The sequence below is a fragment of the Eptatretus burgeri genome, chromosome 3 (genome assembly GCF_056783735.1).
Source record: "Eptatretus burgeri isolate ZD-2024b chromosome 3, Ebu_testis_v1, whole genome shotgun sequence".
In the NCBI taxonomy this organism is placed as follows: domain Eukaryota; kingdom Metazoa; phylum Chordata; class Myxini; order Myxiniformes; family Myxinidae; genus Eptatretus; species Eptatretus burgeri.
The window spans coordinates 28,225,107-28,237,606 of record NC_140963.1 but is presented as its reverse complement, the minus strand read 5'-3'; the positions used below and the strand labels follow the sequence as shown (position 1 = coordinate 28,237,606).

At 45.3% G+C, this 12,500-nt stretch overlaps 1 protein-coding gene across 11 annotated transcripts in view; it reads left to right on the top strand.

The window, feature by feature from the left end:
- Nucleotides 1–12,500, top strand: part of GULP1 (GULP PTB domain containing engulfment adaptor 1) — a 356,627-nt gene that overhangs the window by 126,021 nt on the left and 218,106 nt on the right. Inside the window, exon 2 of one of the 11 annotated variants that reach the window (XM_085872772.1) lies at nucleotides 3,801–3,877. The exons of 9 other annotated variants lie outside the window; for them this stretch is intronic. The gene's annotated coding sequence lies outside the window, so the exon portion shown is untranslated. Of the gene's footprint in view, nucleotides 1–2,123; nucleotides 2,345–3,800; nucleotides 3,878–12,500 lie in introns of those variants that run through there. One more of the 11 variants, XM_085872771.1, reaches the window with a different exon arrangement.

Here is a 12,500-nt window from a genome sequence, read left to right as displayed (position 1 = left end):
GGGTCCTTGGGTTCTGAGTTGAAATCCCACTCTGTTGTTGAATTCATACCAGGTGGGGTTGACTCAGCCTGTTATCCTTCTGAGGTTGGCAAAATGAATACTAGTTTGTTGGGATGATTGAGCCATTCAAGTATCCTGTGTCAGAGTGTTGACCTGTCCAGGATTGTGTAAAATAGCCCAGGAGACTGCTTTGGCAGCACCAACGCTCTGCACGGAGTATGGTACCAATGGATGGTGGCACCATTGTGATCTGCTGGCATGGTCATAAAGCTGTGTGTGTTTTTTTTTGAGAAAATAAGCAGACTGTCATCTGTCGAGTTGTCCAAATTCATTTCAGGGTGATGAGGATAAACATCTTGATGATGAATTATTTCAGCCATTTCAATGAATTTGACCTCATGAGGGAGATTTCGACATGACACTTGGCAAGTTAGAGGTGGCGAAAATCAGATTGGTCGGAATTGAAGGCAGGTTGCATTTTATTTATGTACTTTTAAAAACGTGGTAAAACGCTTTTCGAGAAATTGTCAATGACAGAAAATACACCAGAATACTAAGATAACTGTTTAATAACGAGTAACGATAAGGAGGTTCGAAATAATACAACTTCAAACTCGGTAATTGTGGTGACACAATGTTAAATATGTAATGATCGATGTACAGTAAGAATGCGCTTTCGCTTTGAGGTGGTGAAGAATAGGAGAGGAGGGGAGGACAAAGTTGGGTTTCGGAAAGGGTGGGGAAAGAGCAAAGATGGGACAGAGTTCGAATGTGGAGGTGGTAAAGTCTGCTGAGCAGTCTGTTGCTTGTGCACCACCCAAATATCTGTTGAATTTTCTCAATCAAGGGCTTTTACTGCAGAGGTTCCACAGAGCCTTGCTGGATATGATAATAATATGCTTATCCTGTATGTTTGTGTTTGCATTTACTTTATCTTAAACAGCTCGTCCAGGGACCATAAAACCCATGTCATTATCATGGCCTTTGTCTGAGGAGATGTGGTTGTTGTATGTTATGTTTCAATTAGCAATAACCTCACTGAATACTTTTTTTTTTAAATCATTTACCTTATTTATACACTGTTTTTTTTACTGAATACTCATGAGATTGTTCGAGAAAACATCCATCATTATTTACTTTTAACGGTGTGTATATCTGCATCATCAAGAAGATAATAGGTTTGAGATAATTTTTTGACACAATTATCTGCTCATGTTCACGTGATAGTTGCAGGTCCATGGGGTTTCTGGATATCCCATGAGATTGTGAGTTGGATAGGTGACTATTATGGGCCATGACATATAGGAGCAAAGCTGTTGTCATTTCAGTTGCGGTTTCTGTGAAGACGGTGATGGCATGGCAATGGGGTGCAGAGGGGAGGGGAAAGAGTTCCATATTCCACTGTATTGATGAGGTAATCAAGAAATATGTAATGATTGGTGTGGGAATGCCCTTTTACTTTTATGAGTGGGAGGAGGGGAGGGAAGGAAGAGAGAGAGCAAATATGGGACAGAGTGGGGAGGGGGAGGTTGAGGCTTTGGGGTGGGGTGCGGGATTGTGGAATTTTGGTTGGAAAATAGGGGGGGGTTGATGACTTCGCATTTGGAGGTGGAGGTTGAGGGCTTGGGGTTTTGGAAAGGGGTATTTTTTATTTTTTAGTATTTTGTAAACACTGTCGATGCTCGAATGAGAGCCAACACACAGAACGTGCAACAACGGGAGCAGGAGACGAGAGGGGCGGAAGAGGAAAGAAAGAAACAGTGTGGAACAGAGACTCAGAGTGTGGAAGGGAGAGGGATGGGGCAGGGTACACAGGGTAAACAAGATGGTCACTACAGGGACTTTCAGGAAGGAAAGCAGGAATTTTTTTAAGGAGTTGGGTTTGGGGTGGATTAATGTGGATCGAAAAGATCACAGTTTTGGATGGGGGAAGATAAGAGATTGTGGTGAACAGCTGATTTGAAGCCCTGGGGGGTGGGGGAGGGAGAGTGAGATTGAAGAGAGTGTCGGAGTTTGTTCCAAAAGCGGGGGTTGGAGGGAGGGAGGAATGAAAGAGTGATGGTGAGCAGTGATTCTTGATTTTCGTAGATTTACCAGAAGGGGGTTGCTGGCAGACCTTGAGCCCCCTGAAAAAATATGGGAGGGACATATCTCAGACAGAGCAGAGGGTGCGAGGCCGTAGAGGAAATGGTAGAAGACAAAAAGACTACCGACCTGCCTGTGGTGTGAGAGAGAGAGAGACAGAGACAGAGACAGAGACAGACAGACCCAAAGACTCAGCCTCATCACGGGAGATACCAATGATCCTTAATGCCTTGGTTTCCACAGCATGAAGCCGAGAAAGGTGAGAAGCGGTAGCACCAGCCCAAAGGGGAGAGCAGTGCTCTATCAGGCTGCGGACAAAAGCTTTGTATGTGGTCATTAGCTGAGGTGTGCCAATGAAGGGCTTTGCATGATGGAGGGTGCCCAGTCGGCCGCTGGTTTTGGAACCAGCTTGGAAATGTAGCTTTCCCAGGAAATAACATGGCAGATAGTGAGACCCAGAAGCTTGAATAAATGGACTTATTCAAGAGGTTTGGTGAGAAAGTAGATGGGGTGAGGGGGAGAGGTTTCCACACGGTCCTTTCGGAGAGACTTCATGAGAGTGTGAGATTTGTCAGGATTGAAAGACATGTTCCATGTGTATTAATGACTTTGGGTTTCTGAGGGGGGTGGGGGAGTTGAGGACCTGAGGTCATATTTTACATTTTGTCGATATTCCGTGGGTCCCTGTTATTGTAGAATAATGTGACATTAAAATTGCATATCAAATGCTGTTACGTGTCAATTATTCACATAGGTGGCATGAATAACTTTTGGGATGACCCTCATTGGGATGCCTAGACTTTCCTTTTATTTGTTTGTTTTTTTACATGCAATGAATTCAGAAATAATTGAACTTTGTTACACGCTTCCTATTTGTATAACTGCTTTCATCATTATAGAGATCACTCTCAACATCTCTCTTGTTTATGTGACATGTCATTCCTTTTCATTATCTGTATTTATTTTGTTAGTGTTCTGTGATTATATGCTTTGCAAGATGTTCTGTACATTTGGATGATTGTACATGAAACATTCCATCTTGTAAACCCTAAAATGTATGGCCATGAAGCAGAAACATAGATGCTCCAGCTGTAGATGAACACACGACTTGAGCATAAAAAAGGAGTGCAGTGATCATGAGTATATCCTCATGAGTATAGTAAGCACATAGACATAAGGAGATGTGAAACCATTGTCCAGAAGACAAATGTGAAAGCCAAGATTTAATAACTTAAGTTCCAGTGTATATATATATATATATATATACATATATATATATATATATATATATATATATATATATATATATATATATATATATATATATATATATATATATATATATATATATATACATATATATTTATAATAATTTTCCCTTCCACCAGTTAATGCAAGAAAGTGAGCAAAGGGATGGCAGGTAACCAAAGGGAAGAGGCATCAGGGGTACATGCCACTGATGCAGGTTGTAGTTACAATATTATATGTGCTCTTGGTGAACAAGCCCCCACTGTGGAAGTTCAGTCCTGAAGTTTTTTTTTTTAAATAGTTAAAACTTCGCCTCTAACTACTGCTCACAAATGGAGTGTACACTCAGTCCGCATATGTTACAGGGCCAAATCCCATGTGGTTAAAATGTTTTTCTCCTTGAACTGAAACAAATCATGCTTTGGGATGAGCTTACTTGAAAGCCTGCTGTTTGGTTTTGGGGACAGGAAGGAGAATTTCTTTCTTCGATTCACTCCTGGGAAGCAGATCCTGTGGGTGAGGTTTCCTCTGTTTGTTTCAAAAGGTAAGCAATGTATTAGTTCCGGCATATTAGTGTTATTAAATACAATGTTTGCGATGGAATTTCTTTGTTTCCTTCTGCATGTCTTGATGAATCTGCAAGACATTGCAAGAATGTTAACAGTGTTACTATTTCTCACTGTGAAAGGGTAGATTGCAAACCTGTGTCCTCTTTATCATCTTCATTATATCTTGGCTGATGACTCCACACTCTGCCGTACCATCTCTCATTCCTCAGATGGGCAGGCAGCAGCCTCTTCACTCTCTGCAGACCTGGATAAAATCACAAGCTGGTCAAACACTTGGAATGTGTCTTTCAATCCTGACAAATCTCACACCCTCACGATGTCTCTGAAACGATAGTCTGGAAAACTCACCCATCGACCTTCTCAACAATCCTCTTGAAGAAGTACTTTAATTCAAACTTTTGGGTCTCAATATCTGCCATAATCTTTTCTGGGAAAGCCATATCTCCAAATACAAAGCCAGTCACTGACTGGGCATCCTCCGTTGAGCAGTCCTTCCATGACAAACCTGAGCTCCTGACCACGTACAAATCTTTCATCCACAGCCTGATGGAGTACTGCTCCCCCCTCTGGGAAGGTGCTTCTGCCTCACAACTATCTCGACTTCACACTGTAAACCAAGGCTTTTAGGATCATTAGTATCTCCCGTGGTGAATCTGAGTCTTTGGGTCTCTCACCCTCTCACCGGAGGCAAGTCAGTGGTCTTTCTTTCTTCTACCGTCTCCTCAGGTCAAGCCAGATAAGATCTGTGACTTTCTCCATGGACAATGGAAACCTATACTTACCTGTTTCATAGTCAGGTTGTCGGCGACTAATCCGTCTCCACTCGCCAGGTTTTCTGGTGAGGAAGGTATGTGGATATGGACACCCAGCAGGATTAAAGACCAAACCTGTCAAAGGGCGGAGGAGCTCCTTGTGAGCCAATGGCCATCCATATCTATTGCCCAACTGTGTCTGCAGACATCCTCCTGCAGTTGGGTTACTTTTTTCAGCAGGTTGGTGGAAGGATTTGCACTCCAACCACCGTAAAACCCTTTCACTCTGCAAAACACACGAAAAAAAACTCAAGGAAAATGGAAAAACCCACTCTGTGGGAGTACCTTCTGTGCAGCTGACCTTCGCAGGGCAGCTCATCAGATGAGGAGATTGGGGAAAAGCCTGAGATGTGTGTCAGAGTGTTGCTGAGATGTGGTCTCCTTGGGTTAACCTGATGTGGTCCCTCCAGGTGGGTGCCTGGAATGTCCGATCCCTTTTTGTTTGTATACATTGGCGAGGGTTGAATGAGAGCTAACAGACAACACACAACAAGGGGGGCAGGAGAGGGAAGGACAAAACAGTGGAGAACAGATACATTAGGAGATCTGCGGAAGGGAGAGGGATGGGGCAGGCAACACGGGGTAAACAAGGTGGACACCACAGGGACTTTCAGGACCTTACACAACAGGGAACTGCCGGGAAGAAAGGTAGGGAATTTGAAGGAGGTGGGTTTGGGGTGGATTGACGGGGGTAGAAAAGATTGGGGTTTTGGATTGGGGAAGAGGTGGTGAATAGCTGTTTTGAAGACCTGGAGGGAAGAATGGGATTGAAAAGAGTGTTTTGGAGTTTATTCCAAAGGTGGGGAAAAAATAGAAATGAAAGAGTAAAGGTGAGCAGTGATTCTTGATTTTAGTAGTTTTACCAGAAGGGGTTTGCCGGTAGACCTTGGGCGCTCTGCGAATATATGGGGGGGGGGGTGGACCTATCACAGTGGATCAAGACAGGAGAGGAGACTGCAGAAGACAGAATGACCACCGACCTGCCCGTGGTGAGAGAGTGAGTGGCCCAAAGACTCAGCCTCACCGCGGGAGATATCAATGATCCTAAATGCCTTGGTTTCCACAGCGTGAAGCCGAAAAAGGTGAGAGGCAGGAGCACCAGCCCAGAGGGGAGAGCAGTACTCCATCAGGCTGGGAACAAAAGCTTTGTAGGTGTTCAGGAGCTCAGCTGGACCGAGGAAGGATTCTGCATGATGGAGGATGCCCAGTCGGTGACTGTCTTTGGAGGCCAGGTTGGAAATGTGGCTTTCCCAGGAAAGATCACCGAGAAGCTTGAATGAAGGGACTTCTTCAATAGGATTGTTGAGAAAGTATATGGGGGAGGGGGGTTTCCAAATGGTCCTTTCAGAGAGACAAATCGTACAGCAGAGGGTGGAGTCATCAGCAAGGAGATAAAGAGGGGTTTCAAGAGATTTGGAGAGATCATTGATGAAAACCAGAAAAAGATCAGGGCCCAGAACGCTGCCTTGAGGAACTCCAGCCTGGACAAGAAGAGGGGATGAGAGAACTCCATTTCGGGCCACATGTTGGCTGCGACAGGAGAGGAGGTCTGCGAGCCTTGAGTGAAGATGTCCTTGGATACCATATGAAGAGAGTTTGGTGAGCAGGACAGGGTGCCAGACCATATCAAAAGCATGCGATATGTCAAGAGAGATTTCTGATTTCATGATTTCATGTCTGGCATTGAGAACCTCCATCCATTGCTCAGAGATCAGAAGCAGCATATCTGGGGTAGAGTGACTTGGTCTGAAACCAAATTGGGAGTGAGGTGTGATGGAGTGAGGGCAGTGCGCGGTGAGTGAGGAATGGAGTTTTTGATGAAGATAGCAACTCTGCCGCAGGACGAGGCTCAGGTCTGTCATACCAGTGGAGGGAGTAACCAGTGAGAGAAACTAAGGAGTCAGAGACATCTTGAAGGAGGAAAGATTCTGTTCAGCAGATTATGTCTGGTTTGTCAGTGGCAACCTGTATGGAAAGATCTGTCAGGTTTAATTGATGGCCTGGGATGTTTGAGGTGCACACTGTTAAGGAAGAGGGAGGGGAGGAGGCTTTGGGTGTGGGGTAGGGGAGGAGGCTTTGGGTGCAGGGGAGGGAAGGGGGAGGGTAGGATGAGGGAGGAGAGGGGAGGTAAAGAGAGTTATTGAAAGAGTGTGGGGGGTTGCAGAAGAGCTTGGGGAAAAGGGCAGGATGAGGAGAAAGGGATCGGTGGTGATGGGTTGAGGTACAGTGGGGAGTATTGAGAGAGGGGGCAGAAGGCAGTTGAGGATTTGAGGAGGTAGAATGATGACATGGAGGAGAGAGGGCAGTTGAAGGAGGCAGCTTTGTGGATTTGACAGGGGGCAACTTTGAGAAGGGGGAGTGAGGGGGTGATTGGAGCGACAAGGGTGAGTGGGGAGAGTTGAGCGAGAAAGGTGAGGGGGAGGTGTGGAGGGAGAAGAGTGTAATGGTCGCTTTGAGAGTGAGGGGTGAGTTGGCAATGAAGTTGGAAAAACAGGGACGATTGATGGAAAACGAACATGCATTGCAAACTGGGTTTTTTTTTTAATTTTTCGTTCAGCGATGCGACAAAATACATGACTTAGAGGATGCAATAAAGGTGAATTAGGAGAATGGAGAGAAGAAATGTTGCAGCAGTTGGACTTTTTAGACACGGGATGAAGGAAAGGTCAAATTGAAAACAGTGTCTTGAAGAAGAAGATTAGTGAATTATTATACAGTAATGAGAACCACCCGTGTGAAAAAAGAAGTTGAAGCATGATAAGAGACTGTTGTTGTTGTTGTTGTTGTTATTTTTAGATCCTCGAGGAGGATCTCTAAGTCTTACTCACGTTGTTGTTCTTCATCTTCCTCTTGTGGACTTTTTTGTTTCACAACCTACAGTTTTCATCGAAACTTCCTGAAACTTGGCATATACATGTAAAAATACCCTGCGCAGACAGTGACCATCTCCGATTTTAAAAATTCCTCCGAGAAAAAAAGTTATGACATCAAAATATCTCCGCTAATGGAAATTGCCGAAACAATTATCTCTGAAACTAGGCAAGCTTTTTGAATTCTGTTTGCGGGAATCGAACAGGGCATTAACAGAGATGAATTACCACACATATGATACATCACTGATGTCATATCAATTTTTATGACGTTATTCCTATTTTTTGATATTTTTTGTTTCACAACCCAGAGTTTTCATCGGATCTTCGTGAAACTTGCCATGTATATGCGGAAAGCCCTCGCGTGGGCAGCAACCATCTCCAATTTTGGAAATTCTTCCTAGAAAAAAATTTGACGTCATATCGCCGCTAATGGAAATCGCCTATACCATTATCTCCGAAACTAGGCAAGCTGTTTGAATTTTGTTTGCGGGAATCAAGCCGGGCATTAGCACAGATAATTTATCGCAAACCTGATTCATCACAATGACGTCATATTCGTTTTTATGATGTCATCATTAAGAGAACGAGGATCTTAGCTCATTTGAGCTTGTTTTGATAAATATTGCATCGGATAAGGTGAAGGAATGGTTGAAGAAAAATCAGTACAGGTGGTGAATGTTGAATTTGGATGAGCAAATGCAGAGGGTGGAAACAGGTCACGTGGTTATGGGAGAAGCACGTAGTTATGGGAGATGTGTAGTTAAAAGTGAATTTCTGTTTATTTGTTTATTTCTATTTTTTAATGTTTTTATTTTTTAAATAAGGACTGCGTAAGATGAGGGAAAGGAAAAGTTGAAGTAAAATTGTTGAAAATTTGGATCGGTAAATGCAAAGTGAAACTGATGGGTCGATGAAAAGTAACAGGAAGATGAAGGGGGAAGAGACACACGAGGTTTTGGGTGGTGTACAGTTAGAAAGGACACATGGCAAAAAATTTTTTTTATGGATTTTTGAAGATTCGGTAAGACGAGTGAATTGAAGGTTGTAGGAAGAAATTGTGAAGGTAATGGTGAAAGTTGGATCAGCTCGAAATGAAGGAAGATGGTGTGACGGCAGGAGGAGGAGGAGGAAGAAGGGTCGGTACTTGTGGGTAAGGAGATCAGGTCAGGTCAGGTATGGGATCATTCACCGGGCAGTGCATCGCTGCGTCCACTTTCCACCGCTACTTCCAGGGCCTCCGTCTGGCCATCCCCATGCAGATGCCTGGCCCATCCCCATCTCCTTGAGATGTTGATCAATCTGCTGAGATGTTGATCAATCTCTCCTCCACTCACGAGGCTCCCTCACTGAGAGAATCTGGTGAGGAGGATCAGCATCAGGAAAATGAGCCACGTGTCCATACAGCCGCAGCTGATGCTCAAGGACGATGCAGGTAACATATCTCATTTGAGTCTCTCTCTGCAACTGCTCATTGGACACAAAGTCCGACCAGCGGTTGCCAAGAATTCTCCGAAGAGACGTGATCCCAAAAGAATGAAGTCTCCATCTCAGATCACTGATCAGAGTCCAAGTGTCACATCCATAGAGCAAGACTGGAAGCACCAAGGACCTGAACACTCGGACTTTCGTCCCCCCGCACAAGTACCGGCTATGCCACACCCCATGATCGAGTGAATCCAGGACTCCCCAGGCCCGACCCAGATGACTGTTGACCTCTGGCTCACAGCCAGCAGAGACATGAATATCACTGCCAAGGTAAGTGAATCTCTCCATGACCTCAACATCCTCACCACAAACAGGTACAGACAGGATAGCAGCATCCAAGATGACATTGAAAGCCTAGATATTAGTTTTGACACAGGAACCCATAATCCCAGCGGCTTTGACTCCTCATTCAGCACCTCAAGGGCCCCCAAAAGGATATCCAGAGTCTCCGCAAAGATGACTGCATCATCTGCGAAATCAAGGTCAGAGATCTTGACATTCCCAAACGATGCACTGCAACTTGATCTCTCCAACATCCTCCCCATAATCCAGTCCATACAAGTGCTGAAAAGCTTGGGGGCCAGTACACACCCCTGACGAACTCCAGTAACAACTGGAAATAAGTCAGAGATAGTATCACCACATGTCACAATACTCTCAGTACCAGAGGAAAGTTCTGACATCAGATTGATCAGTTTTGGTTGCACCCCATGAAGACCAAGAATCTTCCAGAGGGCTTCAAGCAGCTGCTGCTGAAAACACTCGTCTGCATTCTATGAGGACCCGAAGAGCAAGGATACAGTCAATCGTTGACCTTGTTGGTGTAAAGCCTGACTGCTCTGGATCCTGGTGCTCAAGCAGATGGTGGCGAACCCTAACAAGAATTATCCGAGCAGAGATGTTGCCCGGCACTGAGAGCAGCGTCACCCCTCGGTCATTTGTGCAGTCTTGGCGATCACCCTTCCCTTTCCAGAGAGGGACAACAAGGCCCCTCTTCCAGTCAGTTGGGTTGATGCTTGTGTTCCAGGCAGAGCACAGAACTGCACGCAACGATACGAGTTCAGCATTTTCACCAGCCTTGAGAAGTTCAGCATGGATGCCACAAATCCCAGGAGCTTTACTCCATTTCAAATGGTTCACCACAGCCTGTGTTTCCACAAACGAAGGTGGACCACAGTTGATTGGAGGGTCAGCAAGAGATATGGTAACACCCCTGACATTCAACTCAACAGCTGGTGGATCAGCCTGGTACTCAACAGCTTCTGGATCAGCCTGGTAACCGACCCAGCGGGCCTTCACTTGGGAAATCCTGACATTTCGAGGTGGTGAATTTTACCCGAAGGGGTTTTTGCATTTCTTTTTTGTATTTTTCTGTTTTGCAAAAACTGCCGGGGGAGCTTTTTCTCGTTCACTGCGACCGTGTTCTTTGTTAATTCTCAACTTTAATCGTTGATTTATTGGTGTTTGTGAAAACGCCTTATTTCTCTCGATAAAGTTTACTTACTTGTTTTCTTGAGTTAGAATGGTGGGTGAACGTTTCCGTGTCGAGATGTTCGAGTCACCAACTCGTAAAAACGCTGTTTTTTTTCTTCCCTCCCAGTGAGGTGGAACTTAACGATGTGCTTTCCGCCATTGGTAACGTCGTTGGTTTCCATAATATTCGTGCTGCTTCTCGCATGAATAAGAAGTTTGTGGTGTTTGTGTCGGAGGATCACATGGTCGCCATGGTGGTTGAGCATGGCCTGTTCATCAAACCGAACACTTACCTCTCTGTGTTCGCTTTACAGGCCCCAACAGTTAAAGTTAATATTAATAATATTCCACCATTTATAAGGAACCAGGACTTGTGTAACCACATCCTCACGTTTCCCATGTGTTCGTGGTCACTGCACAGTCATACCAGATGCTCTGCATCCACGAGTGCTGGCTATGGCGCACGACGGACACCTGGGTATCATCAGAGTGAAGCAGTATTGCCAGGACCTGGTGTGATGGTGTGGAGGTAATGGTCATGGACTGTGCAGCTTGCCTGCTCAGTGGAAAAATGGGCCAACCTGCCCCACCACCTCTGCAATCGCTGAACTGGCCTTCTAGACCCTGGGACCACCTGCAGATGGATATCTGTGGAGAAATCCATGGCATACCCCACCACCAGCGCTACCTCTTTGTCATCTATGATCTCCATTCCAAATGGCCTGAGGTCTTCCCGATGGGCTCAGTAACCTTCCAGGTCATAATCAACATCTTGGGCAATGTCATCTCCCGTTGGGGGCTGCCTTAGATCATTACTGCAGATAATGGGCCATAGTTCATCTCTGCCAAGTTCTCTACCCTCCTGAGTGACAGGGGAACAAGCACATCTGTACAGCTGTCTATCACTCACAGGTCAATGAGGGTGTCAAGCGGTATAATCAAACCCTCAAGAATGGCATACGACTGTACATGGCCCAAGGTTGCACATTTCAGACAGCTCTCCTCCAGACCCTCCTGCACGACAGAGCAATACAGGGGTCTCACCAGCACTGTTAATGTTGGGGCAGGAGCTGTAACTGCGCCAATGGAGGGGCGCCGAGCCAGCTGTGCCTGCAACACGGCCCACACGGGTTTCACAGTGTCCGGGCTACTTGCAGGACTTTGTAACCTCTTTCCACACCTAAACGCTGTGCAGAGAAGAAAAAGGGGGGGGGGATGTTATGTTGAGTGATGTGCTTTTGTTTTGGTTGGTGACGCACGTATATCATGTTTAACTGGGGAGTTTTACGTTGTCATAAGTGAGGGGTGAGGGGGGGGGGATGCTTTACGGAAAGGAGGGTGACGCCATGTTTTTTGGATGATGTGCAAGTCACGCAATAAGCGTGTTGGTTAGTTTCTCATTCTAAAGTATTTGGAGTTGGTTTTTTTTTACACAATGACAAGATGGTTCTTTAGATCAGATCTCTGTGACTTGCTTACTGCAGGTACCATGTAAACCTGTACTAACCTGTTTCATGGAGACATTCTAAGAGTTCATGAGGTATGTGAGCAGCACAATGGCCCCCAGAACACTCATTACACCCAAAGACTTGACCTACGATGGGTTATAGTCAGTGATGTTTGCCTGGGCAATGCTCCCAAGCCAGTCGCTGTGAACACCTTCAATACGATTGTGTTTGAAAACGGGCGCACATCCCTATTCAGCCCATGTCTCAACCACATTCACATGAAGGAGAAATTCAGCTGCAAAGGTTGACAACACGGCTTTTCTCAAAGGACCTTCATGGAGATTCCCATGCGAGGTGTGGTCAAAGACAACCTTGTAAGTACGGTGTTCAACAGAACAAAGGATGACAAGTTAGCCCTCTCCATCGAGGACAAAGTCTTCCTCAAGATTATGGACGACGAGTTCTTAAATGATGACTCAAACAGCTGGGTCACCCTACTTCCATTCC